Genomic DNA, 23731 nt, shown 5'->3' with positions numbered 1-23731 from the left:
GGTAAAGAAAATCACACATTCTTGATGTCCAAAGTTCAGAGTTCAAAGTTCAAAGCAAGCTTATTATCAAAGTACTTATATGTCACCATATGTCTGACATTTATTTTCTTGCAGGCATTCACTGTAAATACAAAGATACACAAAGGAATCAATGAAATAACACATAACAAGATGGACAAACAACCAGTGTGCAAAAAATAACAAACTGTGCAAATACAAAAAGATTAAAAAAGCAAACAAATTAATCAGAATTAAATAAGGAGTAAATATCAAAAACATGAAATGAAGAGTCCGTGAAATTGAGTCCATAGGTTGTGGGAGCAGTTCAATGTTGGGGTGAGTGAAGTTGACTGAAGTTATCCCTTCTGGTTCAAGAACCCGATGGTTGAGGAGTAATAACTGTTCCTGAACCTGATGGTGTCCAACTTTTATCCATCTAAGTAGGTGGTTAATTAGTGTCTGCATTACAAATGAATTTTGTATGTGCTATATCTGTAGTAGATACTAATGTAATGTTCAAACAAAACACTACTCGATTGGAGAAAAAAGGAAATTGAAGAACAGGATGGAAAGACTTGGTGTAATTGCATAGCACCTGTGAAGTTGGTCAGAGGATGAAGCAGGTTGTTGATAGTAAGAGAATGCATTGATGGCTGTGAACTTTGACTCTTTGTGGAAATGGGACCCACTCTCAAGGTCTCACAACTGGCTGTTTTTCGATAAGTCAAGTATGTGGCCTAGAAAACTAGCGCTTTTAGGGTGCCAGATTTTCCAGGCTCTGGAGGTGGAAAGATTGGAAGTTAGTGCCGCCACAGAAACCTGGTGTGTTGTGGGAGGCAGAAGATCTTAAGCAGTGAGCTGGCTGCTGGCTCTGTGCCCAGAGACCTGAGTTCTTTGGACACAGAGCACGAAAAAAGCGACGCAACAGACTTTTAACACTATAAATCGGCGAGTTGTTTTGTTCTGACTGCCCTCTTGCCGTGAAACGGAGACAAATCTTTTTCCCTTATTAGGGAGAGAGAGAGCCTGTGGTATGTCAAATACTGGGTGAACGAGTAGTCTTTGGGGTACTGCAAGTCTGTGGCTTTATTGATGTTTTTCTGCACGCTTGAGTGCTCGGTGGGGGGTGCGGATGCTTTTCTGCTGGTGGGGGAGGGGGGATCATTGCTTTGCTGCTGCTTGTGTGTGGGTGGGGGGAACTGGGGGGCTTTGGGGTTCTAACATTTAACTGTCATTCATTCTTTGGGGCACTCCTCTGTTTTCATGGATGTTTGCGAAGAAAAATAATTTCAGGATGCACATTGTATACATTTCTCTGATGTTAAATCAAACCTATTGAATTATTGAACAATAAGGAAAGCACTAAAAGGCAAACCAACCTGAAAGGTGTGTAGAACTCTGACTTGATGAAAATGATCAAAGTAAGATCAACCCTCTTTAACTAGTACTAAAGGATTTGCTAAATAGATGCTCTTCATGGCGTGCGTCTCAAACAGCCTCTGACAACTAAGTCCAACTCCTGGCCTTCATGTGTGGCTTAGTGCTTATGCCCGGCGAAGCTGTTCTCACTGACAGGAGAAGGGGCAAAGGCGGGTCACTGGCGCTTTAAAACCTGTTGCTCCATGCAGATGGGGCTTGTTCACCATGGATGGTAGCTCATCTAGGGGAGGGAAAGCTCCAATTTCAAACCTCCGCTGCCTTGCGGTTATACCCGCTCATGGGAAAGGCTTTGGGAGTAAACCCCGAGGAAAAATCCGGAGTCGGAGTCCTGAAGGCGGCTGACTGCTGTACCCAGCACCGGCACGGCAACTCCTGCGAGGCTGCTGGCACCGAACGGTACCGACTTCCGTCGTTCCTTTAGACCTGTCATCAGCATGGAGAGGGGGGTCCCACTGCATGGGCAACAGACGGATCTCCATATCAACTCTTGATGCACCATCTCTCTGAGACATAAAGGTGAGATATCGGCTTTTATTGACTGGAAGAAGGAACAAGCAGTGAGTGACCACCATACTACATCCTGGAGACAGAGAGGCTGGGCTCAGGCCTTGATCGCCTTTATACAGGGGGCTGTGGGAGGAGCCACAGGAGCAGTCAGCAGGGGGCATGTCCAGACAGGTATATGTAGTTCACCACAACTCTGCCCTGGCTTGTGCCCTGGAGAAGCCGCTCCCAGTGACTACCAGGGGCTCAGTACCCATGGTTGACCACAACCAACGGAGGCCATACAAAAGGAAGTTTCAATATTCTGGAGAAGTTTCTCTTTAGTGTGCAAGTTCTGTGCCTTTTCGTTGTCCTCATATGAACTTAAAAGAATTGCATGATGTGCAAAGTTGTATTGCACATCATTTAATGTCTCTGAGCATGCCCACTAGTCTGTCTGCATGTGCACATCACAAGCATAGACCCGCTACAAATTCTAAAAAGTCATTGCTCATGAAGTAAACAGAAGTCCACAAAGGCACTGAGTAGAATTTCAAGGCCTGAGCAATTATATACAGGTTCAGGGTTAATTATTATTTTTCTGTTAAGCAGACAAAACTGACTGCACTGTGTCCAAATTCCTTCTTTCATCACTGCCAAGGTTCTCAGTAGGTTTGAAACACTGAAACCTCACTGAAGCTTTAATTTCCTACATTCCATTCACATGCCAGTAATTGTTCCTAAAAATGGAGTTTCTTTTAAAATATCAAAAACAAATAACACCTGCAATTTTTGATGCAGATTTCTCCAAAGTTCACGCAGCAGCCAAATAGTCATCTTCCTTTTTCTATTTAATGCATTTTTCTATTTTTCACTCACATGTGTCTAGAGATGATTTCAGTGCCAAGCGACTGAACATCGAGTGAAGCATAATAACAACATTGTCAGCTCAGGCCAAGTCACTCCAGAAATGTGAGCAAAGCACCAGACATAGCATCAAATCTCATCAATAATGGAGAACATAGACCAAGCTTTCAGGAGTGGCCTTCAGTGAATATTTCTGGGACAAAGAGAGCTTCCTAAAGAGGTGCAGGACTGAGCTCTCACAAAAGTAAGTCCTGTATTGCATGTTATCCTTTTAAACCTCCCCCCCCCCCCAACACATACTAATTCTTAACTGCCTGTCTCCCCACTGACCCTTCAACCGGTTACTGATAATAACCTCTGGCCTCACCCTTGACCTTCTCCAGGATCTGGTCTCTAATCCTAAATTGGTTGACATCCATGACCCCCTATGACCTATGATGAAAGAGATGATATCCACAATATTTCGTCACCCCCATCCTATGGCCTGAATTAGAACAATTCCATCAATGGTAATCAATCTAGTTCTTAAATCCCACAATAGCACCAGTATTATGTCAAGAATAAGTCAAAGTCAGCATATTTTCTGTAAAGGGAAATCTTGCCTGACAAATCTGTTAGAGTTGTTGAAGGAAGTAACAAACAGGGTGGACATGGAGAGGCGGTGAATATCACTTACTTGGATTTTCAGAAGACATTTGAAAAACTGCAACTGCCCTTCAAATCCCTGGAGGAGGAATTCAAAGTTACAAGAGCCAGAGAAGTGATACAGTACAGGGACTCAAGTGATCCGAGGGTGGCTAGAACAGGGATCCAGGTGAGGACTGGCAGGAAGTGGAGGGCAGAGGAAGCTGAGGAAAGGCTGTGTCACAGGAGGCTGGTGGGAGTGGCCACACGAGGCTGAGCTGGGCTCGGATCCTTTCCAACTCCCCAAATGGACACCATCAGAGGGAAGGAAAGGTGCCGCCTAGTTCAGGAGGAGGTGAGAGCAGCATTGGAGGAGACGAGAACCTGCAAGGTGGTGGGAATGAAGCAACAGGGAGCTTGGACAAGATGGGAGAATGTGGTGGAGAGGAAAGTGACCTGGGCTGAGCTTTGGAAAGCCGAGCCACACCACATCCAATTTCTCATCCAGGCAGAGTACGATGTGCTTCCAAGTTCATCAAACCTGCACACATGGGGCAAAGCAGAGTCATCAGCGTGCCCACTGTGTTCCAAGTGAGGAACCCTGGAGCACATCCTCAGCGGCTGCACAAGGGCACTTGGTGAGGGACGGTACCGATGGAGGCATGGTCAGGTCCTGAAGACCATCGCTGAAGCCATCAGCGCAGGAGTGGAGTGGGCGAAGTGGTCCCGACCCTCCAAGCAGACCATTGCCTTTGTCAGAGCTGGGGAGCAGCCAATACCCACCAAAAGAACATCTGCAGGAATCCTGACCTCTGCAAGGGACTGGCAGCTGTCAGTGGACCTCGAAAGGCAGCTGAGGTTCCCCAACCATATCGCAGCCACCATCCTGTGACCAGACATTGTCCTTGTGTCTCAGTCTACAAAGCAGGTGGTGATGCTGGAGCTGACAGTCCCATGGGAAGATCGCTTGGCAGAGGCCTTTGAAAGGAAGCTCTCGAAGTACGCAGGACTGGTCAGCAACTGCCAGCAGGCTGGATGGAGAGTGAGGTGTCTCCCAGTGGAGGTTGGTTGTAGGGGATTCGCAGCCCGTTCCTTAGCCAGAGCCTACAGCAATTTGGGCATCGAGGGAGAGAGGAAGAGGAGAGCCATCCGCAGTACCACCGATGCGGCAGAGAGGGCCTCAAGGTGGTTGTGGCTCAAAAGAGGGGAGTCATGGAGTCAAAGGTAGCAAGAAATCTGGACACAAGCTGGGGTCTGATCAGCCCCGGCTGGGTCACCTGGAGGAGGGTGTATGATGTTTAAAGACCTGAAACACCAGATGTTTCCAGGGACATCACTGATGATGTGTCCAGAGGCATCAGTAGATGTATGCACACAACAGGTGCCACACATAAGGTTGCTTAACAAGGTAAAATCCCATGGCAATACAGGAAAGATACTAGCATGGCTAGAGGAATGGCTGTGAGTGGCAATAAAGGGGTCCTTTTCTGGTTGGCTGCCAGTGATTAGTGGTGTTCCTCAAAGGTTAGTATTGGGACCGCTACTTTTCACATTGTTGGTCAATGATTTGGATAATGGAATTGATGGCTTTGTGGCAAAGTCTGCTGATGATACGAAGATAGGTGGAGGAGTAGATTGTTCTGAGGAAGCAATGAGATTGCAGCAGGACTTAGACAAATTGGAAGAATGGGCAAAAAAGCGGCAGATGGAATGCAGTGTTAGGAAATGTACGATAATGTATTTTGGTAAAAGGAACAATAGTGCAGACTGTTATCTAAATGGGAAGAAGTTTCAAACATCAGAGGTGCAGAGGGACTTAGGAGTCCACACGCAAGACTCCCAGAAGGTTAATTTACAGGTTGAGTCAGTGCTAAAGAAGGCAAATGTAATGTTAGCATTTATTTCAAGGGGAACAGAATATAAAAGCAAAGAGATAATGCTGAGCCTTTGTAAGACACCAGTCAGGTTGCACTTGGAGTATTGTCAACAGTTCTAGGCCCCATATCTCAGAAAGGATGTGTTGTCATTGGACAGAGTCCAGAGGAGGTTCACAAGGATGATTCTGGGAATGAAGGGCTTAACATATGAGAAGAGTTTGGCAGCTTTGAGCCTGTAGTCACTGGAATTTAGAACAAAGTGGTGCGGGGGATCTCATTGAATCCTACGGAATGTTGAAAGGACTAGATAGGGTGGATGTGGAGAGGATGTTTCCTGTGGTGGGGGTATCCAGATCTAGAGGACACAGCTTCTAAATTGAGAAGCAACGCTTTAGAACAGAGGTAAAGAGGATTCGTTTAAGCCTGAGAGTAGTAAGTCTTTTGAATGATCTGCCACAGACTGCAGTGCAGGCCAAGTCTTCACATATATTTAAGGCAGAAGTTGATCATTTCCTGATCAGTCATGGCATCAAACGATATGGCAAGAAGGCAGGTGTATGGAGTTGAGTGGGATACAGGATCAGCCATGATGGAATGGTGGAGACAACTAAATGGGCTGAATGGCCTAATTCTGCTCCTATGTCTTAAGGTCTTATTATTCATTGATACTCCATCTTACACACTGATTCCCCAATCTCTGACAACTTATCTGATCACTAATCAGACTCTCTGTCTATTGGACCTACTACCTCCAGAGTCCTGGCAAAAATTTGGTTCTGAAGAGGCTGGTTTACATCTTCAGAATAAGTAATACCATGTGTGATACTGTTTCTGCAGTACCTCAGGTCTGATGTTAGTAGCATGCTGGAAATCCAATGTTACTTCTTTTCGCTCTTCCATATTTTCCTCCATTTATCTGGAGTTGTTTCAGTAAGTAGCACACTGACTTCCGAAAATGCTGAGATCTAGTCACATTCTATGCCTTAAATCTACAATCCCGGTGTATGCATCTTTACAGTAGCAAAAGAAATTTACTTCAGAATTTTATTTCAATGTGGTAGTGAAAGATGTCAATCTTTTAAAATGAAGGCAAGCTTTCTAGGAACATGGGCAGGTTGCTTGTGTCTGTTATCCCATACAATCAGATAATGAATGGCTGATCCGTATCTCAAGCCTATTTCACTGCTTTTTCATGTTGTTTGAATTGTTCACCTAACTAAAATATCCAATACAGCCTAAGTGGCTGAATTCTTTTTAATTTTATGGTAGAATTCTCTTGTTCTGGATTCCTACACAAGAAGTGGTAGCTTCTCTATAGGTACACTCTTGAATCCTTCTACAATTTTAATAACAGCAATAAGGTAAACTTTCAGTCTTTTAAACTCAAAAGAATGCAAGACAAAATTATAGAAAAAGTTTATGTAACCTGGCCTTATAGTTAGAACACAGAACATTACAGAGCACTACAGTCCCTTCAGTCCACAATGTTGTGCCGACTTATTAACATGCTCTACGATCAGTCTAACCCTTCTCTCCTGCATAGCTCTCCGGTTTTCTATCCTCTATGCATTTCCTAAATGCTCCTAATGTATCTGACTCTACCACCACCCCTGGCAGGGCTTTCGACGAACCCGCCATTCTCTGTGTAAAGAACTTTACTCTGACATACCCCCTATACTTTCCTCCAATCATATTACAACTATGTTCCTTTGTATTAGTCATTTCCAACCTGGGAAACAACCTTTGGCTGTCCGTTCAATCTATGCTTCTTATTGTGTATACCTCTGTCAAATCATCTCTCATCCTGCTTCACTCCAAAGAGAAAAGCCTTAGCTCGTTCAGCCTATCTTTGTAAGATATGCCCTCTAGTCCAGGCAGCATCCTCGTAAATCTCCTCTGCACCCTCTCTAAAGCTTCCATAGCCTCCCGGTGACCAGAGCTGAACACAATATTCCAAGTGTGATCCAACCAGGGTTTTATAGAGCTGCAATATCACCTTGCATGAAGCTGAAAACACCTTCTTAACCGCCCTATCAACTTGTGCTGTAACTTTGATGGATCTATGTATGTGGATCCTCTGTTCTTTCACACTGCTAACAATCCTGCCATTAACCCTAATCTCTGTCTTCATATTTGAACTGCCAAAAGGAAACACTTCTCACTTTTCTGGAACAACCTTCATCTGCCACTTTCTCGCACAGTTCTGCATCCTGCCAGTATCCCACTGCAATCTACAACAACCCTCCACACTATCCATAACTCCACCAACCTTCATGTTATCTGCAAACTTACTAACACATCCTTCCACTTCCTCATCTGTCATTTACAAAAAGCACCAAGAGCAGAGGTCCCAGAACAGATCATAGCAGAACACCACTGGTCACCGACCTCCAGGTAGAAAATGGTCCACCTACTATCACCCTCTGCTTTCTGTGGGCAAGCCAATTGTGTATCGATGCAGCCAAGTTCCCCTGGATCCCATGCTTCCTGACTTTTTGAATGAGCCTACTATGGGGAACCTTAACAAGCACTTTGTTAAAATCCATATATACTACATCCACTCCTCTTCCTTTATCAATGTGCTTTATCATATCCTTAAATAATTTAATCAGGCTCGTGAAATATGACCTGCTCCTCTTAAAGCCATGCTGGCTATCCCTAATCAGACTGTGATTCTCTAGTTGCTTATAAGTCCTGTTTCTAAGAATCTTTAATAATTTGCCTATCTCTGAAGTAAGACTCATTGATCTATAGTTCCCAGGGTTATCCCTAATCCCTTTCTTGAACAGTGGAGTAACATTTGCCACATCTAGTCCTCTGCCACTACCCACTGATAGCCACTACTCCATCAAATGCATAACAATCTCTTCCTGTAGTAACTTGGGGTATATCCTAACTAGCCCAGGGGACTTATCTATCCTAATGCTTTCCAAAACTTCCAGCGTATCCTATTTTGCAACGTCTACTTTTCAACGCCCTGTGAACCCTCTGTGTCAGTATTCTTCCAAATAAAAGTTGTTAGAACCTCTTGTTCTTAAAGTGGATTTGCCAACAAAATATGGATATGTTTTAGAATTGAATTCAGTAGAAGCATCCTGAAGATGAGAAGGACGTGTGTACTGTACGTTGTTCTTGACTGTACTTGGAGCAAGCAGAAGAATGTCAGAATAAGGATTAAAGTCATGGAAAGGGCATCAGTCAAAACAATCCAATTGTGTTACACATCGAAAGAAGATCAGTGATTCCTTCTCATCTCATCTTTTATTTTCTTGTCTTTCTCCAAGCTCCCTTGAATGTATTGTTCTTATTTGAGCATCAATTGACTGTTTGTGCTTTGCTGAGATATTCTATTAGCTAAGACTTTGAGTGTTACAAAATACTTAATTTACAGTGTGTGTCACAGCTTAGCCTGATCCTAAGCTCATCTACTGCTTACACTTGCATTTTGTCAGAGAGTCTAATACTAGTAACCCAGAGTACTCCACCTGACTGATTTCCTCATAGAAACGTACCACTGAAGTAAGACTCACTGGTCTATAACTTCCTGAGCTATCTCTGCACCCTTTCTTGAATAATGGAACAACATCCGCAGCCCTCTGAAATCTCTCCCGTCATCATTGATGATGCAAAGATCATTGTCAGATGCTCAGCAATCTCCTCCCACTGTAGCCTGGGGTACATCTCGTCTGGTCCTGGTGACTTATCCGACATGATGCTTTACACATCCTCTTTCTTAATAGCTACATGCTCAAACTTTTCATTCTGCTGTAAGTCATCTCTACAATCTCCAAGATCCTTTTCCATAGTGAAAACTGAAGCAAAGTACTCATTAAGTACCTCTGCTATCTTCACCAGTTCCATACACAATTTTCCACTGTCACACTTGATTGGTCCTATTCTCTCACATCTTATCCTCTTGTTCTTCACATACTTGTAGAATGCCTGGGGGTTTTCCTTAATCCTGTCCACCAAGGCCTTCTCTTAGCCCCTTCTGGCTCTCCTAATTTCTTTCTTAAGCTCTTTCCTTATAAGTGCCTTACAATCTTCTAGATCTCTATCATTATCTAGTTTATTGAACATTTTGTAACCTCTTCTTTTCTTCTTGACGAGATTTACAATAGCCTTTGTACATCATGGTTCCTGTACTCCACTGTCCTTTCCCTGTCTCATTGGAACGTACCTATGCAGAACTCCATGCAAATATACCCTCAATGTTTGCCACATTTCTTCCATACATTTCCCTGAGAACATCTGTTCCCAATTTATGCTTCCAAGTTCCTTCCTGATAACCTCATATTTCCCCTTACTCCAATTAAACACTTTCCTGTCTTGTCTGTTCCTATCCCTCTCCAGTGCTATGGTAAAGGAGATAGAATTATGATCAAAATGCTGTCCCACAGAGAGATCTGACTCCTGACCAGGTTCATTTTCCAATACCAGATCAATTACAGCCTCTCCTTTTGTAGGCTTATCTACATATTGTGTCAGGAAACATTCTTAAACACATCTAACAAACTCCACCCCATCTAAACTCCTTGCTCCAGGGAGATGCCAATCAATATTTGGGAAATTAAAATCTCCCACCACGACAACCCTGTTATTATTACACCTTTTCAGAATCTGTCTCCCTATCTGCTTCTCAATATCCCTGATACTATTGGGTAGTCTATAAAAAACACTCTGTAGAGTTATTGACCCCTTCCTGTTCCTACCTTCCACCCACAGAGACTCCATAGACAATCCCTCTATGTCTTCATCCTTTTCTGCAGCCGTGACAGTATCACACCCCCACCTCTTTTGCCTCCCTCCCTATCCTTTCTGAAACATCTAAAAGTACTCAAAGTAACCATTCCTGACCCTGAGCCATCCATATCTCTGTAATGGCCAGAACATCATAGCTCCAAGTACTGATCCAAGCTCTAAGCTCATCCTCTTTGTTCATAAAACTCCTTGCATAGACATATGCAAGACGTAGAAAGTCTGAGCACGTCCCTTCTCTATCACCTGCCTATCCTCCCTCTCACACTGTTTCCAAGTTTCCTCAATTTGTGAGCCAACCACCTCTTCCTCCGTATCTTGAATTTTGTTCCTACCGCCCAGCAATCCTAGTTTAAACTCTCCCCAATAGCCTTCGCAAACCTCCCCACCAGGCTATTGGTCCCCCTGTGATTCAAGTGCAAACTGTCCTTTTTGTACAGGTCATTCCTGCCCCAGAAGTGATCCAGAAATGATCCAGAAATCTGAATCCCTGCCCCCTGCTTCAATCCCTCAGCCATACATTTTCCTCCACCTGACTCTATTCCTATACTCACTGTCACGTGGCACAGGCAATAATCTCGAGATTACTACCTTTGTGGAATTTCTTCTCAATTTCCTTCCTAACTCCCTGTAGTCTGCTTTCAGGACCTCCTCCTTTTTCCTGCCTATGTCATTGGTACCAATATGTACCACGACCTCTGGCTGTTCTCCTTCCCACTTCAGGATATCATGGGTGCGAACAGAAACATCCCAGACCCTGGTACCTGGGAGGCAAACCACCATCTGTGCTTCCTTCCTGTGTCCACAGAATTGTCTGTCTGACCCCTAACTATAGAGTCCCCTATCACTGCTGCCATCCTCTTCCTTTCCCTACCCTTCTGAGCCACAGGGCCAGAATCTGTGCCAGAGGCACGGCCATTGTTGCTTCCCCCAGGTAGGCCGTCCCCCTGACAGTACTCAAGCAGGAGTACTTATTATAAAGTACAGCCACAGGGGTACTCTCTAGCCTCTGACTCCTGCTCTTCCCTCTCCTGATTGTTACCCACTTATCTGTCTCTCCAGGCCCCGGGGTAACACCTCCCTATCACCTCCTCGCTCTCCCTGACCAGGCGAAGGTCATTGAGTTGCATCTCCAGTTCCCTAACGCAGTCCCTAAGAAGCTGCAGCTCAATGCACCTGGTGCAGATGTGGTCGTTCAGGAGGCTGGGAGTCTCCCGGACTTCCCACATCTGACTCCGAGCAAAGAGAACTGGCCTCACACACATACTTCCTGTCTGTATTCTACACAGATAACCTACCTCACCGTGACCCTTTATAGCCAAAGCCCAGTTGAGCCAAAGCCTTCCTACTCTGTCTCTTTCTAGTCTGACGCCCTCCCTATAAAGCTGTCTCCTTTTAAATTTTTCTCGCTCTTCTCACTGGTTGATGTTCATGTGCTTGCGCAGTCATGCCCCGATCTTAACCTCTCCTTAACCTCTGGGGATCGAAGGCTATTGGCAGTATCTTAACCACAGAGCAGGGCTTAAAACAGTTAAAGCACGTTGGTGGTGGAGATTTCCTTATCGACTTTACAGGATTATGGTGAGGTGGAACCCTGTAAACAAACGAGACTGTACTTTGAGCAAGCGGAAGAACGTCAGAATAAGGATTAAGTCATAGGAAGGACATCAGTCAATTGTGGAAAACCATCCAATTGAGTTACACATCAAAAACAGATCCCACCAAAGGATACCATTTGTTTTGAACTATGCTCAATGATCCAGAGTGGCAATATTCATGACTCAGCAAGGATATGCCTGATTTTACACAGTCCACCTTCACACATTCCTCCTTGTGTACTCACAGCTCACAGCATACGATCACTGTTGGCCATTCAACTCACACTCATTGTGGGAAGGGTGATGAGGTCCTGCAAAGTGAGCTCGGGGGGGTTAAAGGGCAGGACCCCCAGTGTTGTGATCTCAGGACTGCTACTGGTGCCACTTGCTAGTGAAGCCAGAAAGAGGAAGATCATACCATTTAATACATGACGAAGGAGATGGTGCAGGATGGAGGGCTTCAGATTTTTGCACTGCTATGCACTCTTCCAGGGAAGGTAAGACCTGTGTAAGCACGATGTTCTGCACCTGAACTGGAAGGAGACCTAATATCCTCGGAGAAAGGTTTATTAATGCTGCGGGGGGGGGGGGGGGGGGAGGGTTGGTGATGTAAACTAGAGTTACTGGGTGATGGGGAAACAGAGCACCAGAGCAGATAGTGGAGTGAGTGTGGGAAAAGAAGTTGTTAAGCCTACATACAAAATCAGGAATCAAAAGCTTGAGCATGGTGCAGCTAATGTCCTGAGTGCATCTATTTCAATGCAAGGAATATTGTAGGAAAGTGGATGAGCTTAAGGCATGGATCAGCACATAGTATTAGGATATTGTAGCAGGACTGTCAGCTCAGTGGTAGGGTGTTCTGATATTTAAACATGATAGAGAGGAAGAAATTAAAGGAAACCATTGGCATTACTAGTCAGGGAAAACGTCATGGGTGTATTCAAACAGGATAGACTGGAGAGCTCATCTACGGAGGCTGTAAGTGTGGAACTAAGGCATAAGAAAGGGCTGACCACATTAATGGTATTATGTTATAGACCAACCTGATAGTCATTGAGATTTAATGGAGTAAATTTGTAGAGAGATTACAGACAGTTGCAAGACACAGAAGTTTGTGATAGTAGGCAATTTTAACTTTCTACATATTGATTCAGACTGCCATACTGTAAAGAGCTGGATGGGATAGAGTTCGTCAATTGTGTTCAGGAAAGTTTCCTTAATCAATGCCTAGAGGTACTAACAAGAAAGAGTGTGATAGTGGGTCTCCTATTAGGGAATGAGAAAAGGCAGGAGGTAGAAGTGAGTGAAGGGAACACTTACCACTATAGAGAAGGATAGGTCTGGTCTTTTTGTTGAGATAATCAACTGGAGAAAGATCAATTTTGGTGGAATCAGAAAGGACCTGGTGAATATGGATTGGGTCAGGTTGTCTTTTGGCAATGATCTGCTTGGTAAGTGGGAGGCCTTCAAATCTGAAATTTTTTGAGAGTGCTCCTGCCAACATAAAAGACAAGGTTAACAGGCTTAGGAAGCTTTGGTTTTCCAGAGGTATTGAGCCTTGCTTGAGTGCAAGAGAACACTGAAGGAGGAAATCAGGAGGGCTAAAAGAAAGCTCGAGGTTGCTCTAGCAGAGAAGGTGAAGTGGATTCCCATGTGCTCTGTTTTAAGAGCAAGAGAATAACAAGCAGTGAAGTTTGTCCTTTTGAAGCTCAGAGTGGCTATCTATTGATGGAGCTGAAAAAGATGGGGAAGATATTAAATGGATTTTTGTATCTATATTTACTCTGGAGATGGATACATGATGTACAGATGTTTCTACAGACTGTAGACAGATAACTGAGGAGGATGTGTTTGCTGTCTTGAGGCAAATTACGGTGGATAACTCCCCAGACCTGGGGATTTCCTTTGGAACTTATAGGAGGCTAGTACAGAAGTAGCAGGGGCCCTAAGAGAGTTACTTAAAATGTCTTAAAAGGACTTAAAATGTCCTTAGCCATGGGTGAGGTGCTGAAGGATTGGAAGATAGCTAATATTTTTCCATTGTTTATGAAAGGCTCTAAGAGTAATTTGGAAGAGTATAGGTGGGTGAGCGTGACATCAGTAGATGGTAAGTTATTCTAAGGGACCAGGTATGTTAGTGTTTGGATAGACGGACTGATTAGGGATAGTCAGCATGGCTTTGTGTGTAGTAGGTCATGTCTAACCAATCTCAGAGTTATTCAAGGAAGTTACCAGGAAAGTTTATGAAGGAAAGGTTGTGGATGAAACTTTTTCAAGGCTCTTGACAAGGTCCTGCATGAGTGGTTGATCAAGAAGCTTCAGTCACTTGGCATGCAGGATGAAGTAGCAAACTGGATAAATTGTAATAAGAAAGACATTGGCTTTCCAGTTGAAATCAGAGAGTGGTAGCATATGTTTGCTTCTTTGAGTGAAGGCCTGTGACTAGTGTCGCAGATATTGGTGCTAGGTCCATTGTTGTTTAGCATCTATATCAACAATCTGGATGACAGTGTGGTAAATTAGATCAGCAAATTTGCAGATAACACCAAGATTAGGGATATAATGAACATCGATGAAGGCTATCAAAGTTTTCAAAGGATCTGGACCAGATAGAAAAATAGGCTGAAAAAAGGTAGACCCATACAATGTAGACGAGTATGAAATGTTGCACTGTGGGAGGCTGATGCACCATCAATAACTCTCGGAGACGTGAGGCGAGATATAGGCTTTTATTTGCTGGAAGAGAGCAATCAGCAGCAAGAGACCACCATACAACATCCTGGAGATTGAGGGAGGAGCAGTGCCTCCAATTGCCTTTATACAGGGGTCTGTGGGAGGAACCACAGGAGCAGTCAGCGGGGGGGGGGGGGGGGGGGGCGTGTCCAGACAGGTACAAGTAGTTCACCACAGAGGCCAAACCAGAGTAGGACTTCCACACTGAACAATGGGGCATTATGGAGCATGGTAGGACAGAGAGATCTTGGAATATGCATCCATAATGCTTTGAAAGTGGCATCACAGGTTGATTGGATGGTAAAGAGAACTTCTGGCACATTGGTCTTCATAAATCAAAGAATTGAGTACTGTAGTTATTTTGAAGTTGTTTAGAACATTGGTGAGGTCTAATTTGCAGCTTTGTGTGCAGGATTTGTCACCTACCTATAGAAAAGATATAAGGGTAAAGGGAGTAGAGAAAATTTACAAAGATTTCGTCATGGCTTGAATACCTGAATGATAAGGGATGGTTGAATAGGTTAGTACTTTATTCCCTAGAGCTTAGGAGAATGAAGGGAGAGTTTATAGAGGTATACAAAATTATTGACAGGTATAGATAGAGGTTGGGAGAGACTAGGTGAAATGTTTAAGAGGAACATGAGGGGGGACTTCTTCACTCAGAGGGTGGTGAGAGTGCAGAACGAGCTGTTAGTAGACGGAGAGGATGCTGGTTTGATTTCAACATTTAAGAGAAATTTGGATTGATACATAGATGGGAGAGGGTTGGAGGGCTATAGTCTGGGTTCATTGGACAGAATAACAGTTTGGCATGAACTACATGGGCTGACGGGTCTGTTTCTGTGCTGTGGGTTTTCATGAATCTATGACTCTATATGTGCTACTCATTAAGACATTTTATTCTTTCTTGTGGAATTGCCACCATTCCCCCATAAAAGAGAAACCCATGAATGCAATGGAATGCCCTCTATCCATATTGGTTTATATATTAAAGCTACCGAGAAAGTGCAATGCAGGGAAACAATAAATTGCAAGATCATAACAAGGTAGACTATAAGATCAGGAGTCCATTATATCATACAAAAGTCCATTGCAGAGTCTGATAACTGCCTGATAATGTTTGACCAGCTAAATCAATGGATTATGACCAAATCTTTATTAGGACATCAGCCTCTGGGATAAACTACAATTTCTTCATCTTACGAGGACCCAGCTCCAGCTTTTCCTTTTCCTCATAGTTCTTACACCAGCCCTACTCCTTTCACATAAATGAGAAGCATGGCCTGACAAGGGGGGAGTAGAAATGATTAAGGATCCTTGCTCATATCTGTTCTATACTCTCAGGCCATAAGACTAAGGCACAGGAGCAGAATTAGGTCAATTCCATCATATCTGATCCCGAATCCCGCTCAACCCCATACACTTGCTTTCTTGCCATATCATTTGATGCCCTGACTGATCAGGAAGCTATCAACTTCTGCCTTAAATATAACCATGGGCTTGGCTTCCACTGCAGTCTGTGGCAGAGCATTCTACAGATTCACTGGTCTCGATCTAAAAAATGTCCTTCTTGCCTCTGTTCCAAAATGTCACCCCTCAGTTTTAAGGCTGTGCTCTCCAGTTCTGAATAACCCCTGTACAGGAAATATCATCTCCACATCCAGCCTATTTAATCCTTTTAACATTTGGTATGTTTCAATAAGATTCTCCCACATTCTTCTAAATCCCAGTGAATTCAGGCACGAAGCTGCCAAACACTCCCCTTATTTTAACTCCTTCATTCCCAGAATCATCCTTGTGAACCTCCTTTGGATTCTTCCCAATGATAACACATCCTTTCTGAGATTCGGGACCCAAAACTATTGACAAGTGCGGCCTGACTAGTGTCTTATAAAGACTCAACATTAACCCTTTGCTTTTATGTTTGATTCTCCTTGAGATACATGTCAACATTGCATTTGCCTTCTTTATCACAAACTCAACCTGTCAATTAAACTTCTTGTGTTCTTGCATGAGGACTCCCAAGTCCCCCTGCACCTCTGATGTTTGAACCTTCTTCCCATTTAGATAATAGTCTGCACTATTCTTCCTTTTACCAAAATATATTATCATACATTTCCCAACACTGTTCCATCTGCCACTTTTTGCCCATTCTTCCAATTTGTCTAAGTCCTGCTGCAATCGCATTTCTTCCTCAGCCCTACCTACCCCTCCACCTATCTTCGTATCATCAGCAATTTCATTATCCAAATCATTGACAAACAACATGAATTGGGTTGGGGATTGCCAAACGTTATGTGGATTTTCTAGTGTAGTCTGTTTTGTCATATGCTTTTGTGATATCATTCTGGAGGAACGTTGTCTCATTTTTTTAACTGCATTGCATTTGTGGTTTCTAAATGACAATAAGCTGAATCTGAATCTGAAAAGTAGTAGTTCCAATATTGACTCCTGCAGAACACCACTAGTCACTGGCAGCCAACCAGAAAAGGCCCCCTTTATTCCCACGCGCTGTCTCCTGCCAGTCAGCCATTCCTCTATCCATACCAGTATCTTCCCTGCAATACCATAGCATTCTATCTTGTTAGGCAGTCTCATGTATGACACCTCATCAGATGCCTTCTGAAAATCCAAATAAATGACATCCACTACATCTCTCTTGTCACTCTGCTTGTTACTTTGTTGAAGAACTCTAACAGATTTGTCAGACAAGATTTCCCTTTACAGAAACCATCCTAACTTTGACTTATTTTATCATTAGTCTCCAAGAACCCCGAAATCTCATCCTTAATAATAGACTCCAACACTTTTCCAACAACTGAGGTTAGGCTAACTATAACATCATAAGACATAGGAGAAGAATTAGGCCATTTAGCCCATCAAGCCAGTTCCACCATTCAATCATGGCTGATCCTTTTCTCCCCTCCTCAGTCCCACTCCCTGGCTGTCTCCCCATAACCTTTGATGCTGTGTCCAATGAAGAAGCTATCAAGCCCTGCCTTAAGTATACCCAACGACCTGGCCTCCACAGCTGTGTATGGTAATAAATTTCACAAAATCACCATCCTCTAGTGAAAGAAATTTCTCAGCATCTCTGTTTGAAGTGGATGCCCCTCTATCCTGAGGCTGTGCTCTCTTGTCCCAGATTCCCCCACTATGGGAAACATCCTTTCCCCATCCACTCTGTCTAGGCCAGTGGTTCCCAACCATTTTTTTGGCCATGCCCCACCTAATCACCTCTAAAATCCTGATGCCCCCTGTGGTGATATATAATTCTTATTATTCAAAAAGTGAACTCCTATTCACCTGGAGGAAGCCTAAAAGACCATTAACTTGGTTTAAACAAGCTTCCAAAGAACATGGCATTCATGAAAGAGAAAAATAAAAGAACCAAAGGACTGTTAAAGTTCTGAGGAAGAAATTACTAAGAAATTGTAAAAAAAAGAATATTAAGTGATATTAAAATAATAATTATAATAATAATAATAAATACATAAAACAATGCTGATTCGTTTCTACAGCGTACAAAGACAGATACACCGTTTAAAAGAGATGATGCAATGTACACACCTTCACACCACCAAGAACCGAAAGCTACTGCAAAAAGCAGCATTGGCGCGACCTCGTACGAGTTTCTTACGCGTTTGGACTTGTTCATTCGTTCCTTCCTACATCAGTCAATTCATTAATTTAATTATGAAAGCCATTTGATGGTTGTAATTATGGTGATACACTATATATACAGTACATACGCAATTACACATGTACATACACACAAGTATTTTTATGTATGCATACTGTATATACACATATGTATTAACTGGCACACACACATACTTACTAGAAAAAATTCACTGTTAATAACTCATTCTCGAATTGCCCCCCTTAAAAACCAAATTACCCCCCTGTGGGGCATACGCCCCACGTTGGGAACCACTGGTCTAGGCCTTTCAACATTAAAAAGGATTCAATGAGATCCACCTTTCTTTCTAAATTCCAACAAGTACAGATTTGGAGCTATCAAATATTCCTTGTATGATAACCCTTTCATTCCCGGAATCATCCTTGAGAACCTCCTCTGAACCCTCTCCAATGCCAGCACATCTTTTCATAGATGAGGGGCCCAGAACTGTTCACAATACTCAAGGTGAGGCCTCAACAATGAGTATTCTAGACCTCTTAAAATGAACACTAACATTGCATTTGCCTTTCTTACCACCAACTCTATCTGAAAGTTAATCTTTAGAGTGTTCTGCACAAGGACTCCCCATTTAGAAACTAGTCTACACAATTATTTCTACTACCAAAGAGCATGATCATGCACCTTCCAACATTGAATTTCATTTGCCACTTTCTTGCCCATTCTCCTAATCTAAGTCCTTCTGCAGCCTGCCTGTTTCCTCAACACTTACTGCCCCTCCACCAATTTTTGTATCAAAGGTTTCTAAACTACATTTAATGTCAGAGAAATGTATACAATATACATTCTGAAATGCTTTTTCTTCGCAACCATCTACAAAAACAGAAGAGTGCCCCCAAAGAATGAATGACAATTAAATCTTAGAACCTCAAAGTCCCCCAGCCCTCCCTCCTGCATATGAAGCAGCAGAAAGGCAATGATCCACCCCCTTAACCAGCAAAAAAAGAGCCTCGTCACCTACCACTGAGCAAAGACACGGTCTTGCAGTACCCCAAAGACTATTCATTCACCCAGTATTTGACATACCACAGGCTCTCTCTCCCCCCAATAAGGGAGAAAGAGATGTCTCTGCTTCACAGCGAGAAGGGAGACGTAACAAACAACCCACTGGTTTACGATGTTAAAAGTCCATTGCATCACTTTTCCCAAACTCTTCCCAAGATCTTCTGACTCTCATGTCACACCAATTTCCTGCCAGGACACTGACCTTTGATCTTCCCATCTCCAGAGCCATGAGAGCCCAGACCTCCAGAGGTGAGATAGGCCACATCCTTGGCAATTTGAATAATGGCCAGTCTTGAAACCACGAGAGCAGATCCCATTCCCACAAAGAACCAAAGTCAGCATGTAACTCCAGGTCAGGGTCTTCAAAAGAACCTGAAAGGGAAAAACAGAGATATCAAAGATGGAAATAGAGCTGTTTCCAAAGACGTAAGGGAAGGAGTCATCATTTACCGCCATCATAACTAAGCTTCAGCCTCTTCTTCAAACTTGGCAACAATGCCATCCATTCCATCACCTAAATTATTGATATACAACATAAAAATAACCATTCCCCACTCTGACCCCTGCAGAATACCACTAGTTACTGGTAGCCAACCAGAAAAAGATCTTTTTATTCCCATTCATTGCCTCCTACCAATTTTCTAACCATGCCAGTAACATTCCTGTAATACCATGGTCTATTAACTTGGTAAGCAGCCTCCTGTATGACACCTTGTCAAAGGCCTTCTAAAAGTACAAATATATAAAATCTACTGCATCCCCTTTATCTACCTATGTGTAATCTCCTCAAAGAATTCCAACAGGTTCATCAGGCAAAATTTTCCCTTAAGGAAACTATGCTGACTTTGACCTATCTTGTCCTGTGTCACTAAGTACTCCATAATCTCATCTTTAACAATTGACTCCGACATCTCCCCAACCACTAAGGTCTTTTCAACTTTTTGAGCACCTTCTCCCTTATAATAGTAACTGCACCCACTTCTCCTCCTTCACACCCTTCAACATCTGGCACACAGTGAAGGATGATGCAAAATACTCATTCAGTTCATCTGCCATCTCCTTGGTCCCCATTATTATTTCTCCGGCCTCTTTTATTTTATACATACTTGAACAAGCTTTTACTATCCATCTGGATATTGCTTTCATATTTGATTTTTTCCCTTCTAATGATTCTTTTAGTTGCTCTCTGTAGTGCTTTAAAAGCTTCCCATCCTCTATCTTCATACTAATTTTTGCTTAGTTGTATGCCCTCTCTTTTGCTTAAACATTAGCTTTGACTTCTTTTGTCAGCCACAGTTGAAAGATCATGACCAATGCTTTCATTATCTCTTCAGCAACCTCTCTCAGGACTCTGGGATGTAATCCATCTGGCCCAGGTGACTTACCTTTCACTTTTTGCTTTGTAATAGCAATGGCACTCACTCCTGCTCCCTGATACTTACAAACCTCTGGCACACTGCTAGTGACTTCCACCGTGAAGACTGAGGCACCAACTTATAGACTAAAACTGGTTGCCATCTACTTACTAGATTGGCAGTAAGGTCTGATGTGATAGGACAATAGATTTTATTCATTGAAGACGATATTAGAGAAAGGTTAGCAGAAGTGAGAGTTTGTTGTTGGACAAGAATACAAAATGAGTTCTGCATAAGATTTGGACTAAAGATGTTTTTGCCAAAGCATTCTGCACTTGACAAGGGAAGCGGACAAAAGAAAAGTATTGTGTGTGCACAATGTAATGCCTGGCACAAATCTCCTGGAAAACTGCAGCTAATTTATTGTGGTGTTTGCCGAGTTTGGCAATTAGCCTGCAGATATTTCATCACCAGTCGAGGTGGCATCTTCACTGTGAAGTTGTTGGTGTTTCTCTCTGGGAGTGCTCACATTTATAATTCTCATTTGCCTGCTCCAGAACCTCCATGGTGACCCAGATAAAGTGGTGTCCTATTGGGTCTTCATGTTCTGAGGTCAGTGGTCTGGAGATTTGATCCATTGTTGCTGATCTCAGTACATGAAGACCAAGAAGGTCACCACTTTAACTGGGACACCATAGAGGGTCTGGTGCAAACAAACACGAGGCAGGCATGAGAACTTTTAGAAGCATGGTCCTCTTCTGATAACTCGTAAAAATATATCGAAATCAACACCATCTACGAACCCCTGAGAGCCAAAGAAACATGAGCCAATAAAATACAAAGGTCAACTGAAGGGAAAACCAATCAGGACCGTGGCAAGTGAACAGGGGCTATATAAACGTGACCACTCCCAGAGGGAAACACCAACACCTGCACATTGAAGATGTCACCTATGTGATGAAATGCCTACTAGATAATTGCCAAGCTTGCCAAACATGGCAACATCAATCTACAGGTAATGTCAATAATCATGGGGAACTCCAGCTGAAACCTTAAGCAGGATTTGCATGGAGATTGGACTCTATCATTCCCAGAACAAAAGTAGTAGCCAGCCACAATGACCAATATCTCAAATCAATTGTAGCACAAGATGAAATTACCCAGCATCTTTATTCCACAGCTGAAGCTAAGATTTTTGTCTTGCAAGGAAATAATGCAGCTAACACAGTTATGGATTCCTACTGTACAGAGGTGCTTGCAAAATGCCACTGCAATTCAGAATAGGTTATGTTTTTCTCTCTTTTTCTGTGAATGCTGCCTACATGACATGTAAAAGAATTAAAAGGAAATTTGTCAGCAGATGTGTGTCACCTAGTGGCCAATGTTTGGTTTATCACACCTGCTGAAATGAGTCACACACAGCTGACAGCTCCACAATGAAGACATCATGAGTTCTGTCAGGAAACTGGGAGTCAGCTGTATGATGCAGTACCTTTGATCATATATCAGATGAATGCTGAGAGCGAGGAATGCCTTCTGCTTACAGTTGACCATCAGATAATGTATGTCAGCCTCCATGTGCTGCCAATGGCACCCAGCAAAATGACAGTCTTTCAGAAGGCATAAAGTTCCTCCATCTCCAAGACTTATGACAGAAGAAAATGTACTTTTCAGTCTTGAAATGCTGTGATTCGCAGGTCTTCCGTAGGCGCCAAATCCTGAGGTGTTGCTAATATTTCCTTTTGCAGCCTGAAAGGATTCTGGTGCCTAAAAGTAGAGTGCCAAGTGACCTAGCACATTTCAATGTGGACGTCTTTAGTGAAGCGTAGATATGCAGGTTGAAACATTGCTCTGTTGGTATCGTGGATAACAATACCTTCCTGCTTGAAGTGCTTCTCCCACTCCTCCTTACCCTGTAGCTTTCCTTCTATCACATGTCCTGCTCTCTCTCACAGACTTGCTATTCTCCAAGGCAATATCTACAAATACTTCCGTGTCAGGGAGTAACTGATTTGAAGCTGAGACAACACCCATCAGTACCTACCACACCACTCCCTGTAGACTTACTCTATATAAATAATTTTTAAGTAAACATGAAATTCTTGTAAAATAATAGCAACTGCCAGTGGAAATCATTCAACTCTTCATTTATTCTACATATTTCTGGCAGGGTTGCTCATTCAGGCACAAACAATCTTGCAAGAATGGCAGCTGGCAGAGTTCACATTGCAAACACGCAGGCCCACATGAGTCAGCATATTGGAATCAGTGTGGTACCTGAACCACAGGACAATGGGTGCCACTAAAGTGAATTCCATAATCATTATCTCCCTAGCCAGGTAAGATCAGTATCTAGGGATCTTCTTTTATGTTTACTCTATCAATCATAATCAGGAATGTGGAAATACTTCAAGAGTCAATGAGAATATATTTGTTTCTCTCAATGAGAATAGTTCATTTTTATGATGACAGACCATATCTTCATCACATTCTACAGGGGTTGTATTGAGAGCATCCTGAGCAGCTGCATCACTGCCTGGTTTGGAAATTGTACCATCTCGGATTGCAAGACCCTGCAGTGGATAGTGAGGTCAGCTGAGAAGATCATCGGGGTCTCTCTACCCGCCATTACAGACACTTACACCACACGTTGCATCCACAAAGCAAACAGGATTATGAAGGACCCCATGCACCCTTCATACAAACCCTTCTCCCTCCTGCCGTCTGGGAAAAGGCACCAAAGCATTCGGGCTCTCAGGACCAGACTCTGTAACAGTTTCTTCCCCCAAGCTATCAGGCTCCTCAATACCCAGAGCCTGGACTGACACCAACTTACTTGCCCTCTACTGTGCCTATTGTCTTGTTTATTACTTATTGTAATGCCAGCTCTGTTTTGTGCACTTTATGCAGTCCTGGGTAGGTCTGTAGTCTAGTGTAGTTTTTTTTTCTGTGTTGTTTTTATGTAGTTCAGTGTAGTTTTTGTACTGTTTCATGTAGTACCATGGTCCTGAAAAACATTGTCTCGTTTTCACTGTGTACTGTGCCAGCAGTTATGGTCGAAATGACAATAAAAAGTGACTTGACTTGATATTAATGTCTCTACTGTTGCCATTCTGCTGAATTAGAATGATCAAGAATCATGGGGTCTTCTATTATTTCTCATTCTCAGGATCTCTGAGACGCAGAGCTCCAAAATTCTGCTCAGTTTTCCTTTCCACTTTCATGGTGTACCATTTATTATAGCTACTTATCGTGTAATATGAGTAATTACCTATACTATATTGAAAACTT

General features: G+C 43.0%; 1 long non-coding RNA gene across 1 annotated transcript; it reads left to right on the top strand.

The window, feature by feature from the left end:
• The first annotated feature begins 625 nt into the window (after positions 1-625).
• Positions 626-23528, top strand: LOC132397734 (uncharacterized). The gene is made up of 3 exons (XR_009513428.1): positions 626-1031; positions 2813-3034; positions 22938-23528. It is a non-coding gene; the product is annotated as an uncharacterized LOC132397734 (long non-coding RNA).
• The last annotated feature ends 203 nt before the right edge of the window (positions 23529-23731 follow it).

This window comes from Hypanus sabinus, chromosome 8, assembly GCF_030144855.1.
Source record: "Hypanus sabinus isolate sHypSab1 chromosome 8, sHypSab1.hap1, whole genome shotgun sequence".
Lineage (NCBI taxonomy): Eukaryota > Metazoa > Chordata > Chondrichthyes > Myliobatiformes > Dasyatidae > Hypanus > Hypanus sabinus.
This window is presented reverse-complemented; position numbering and strand designations above follow the sequence as displayed.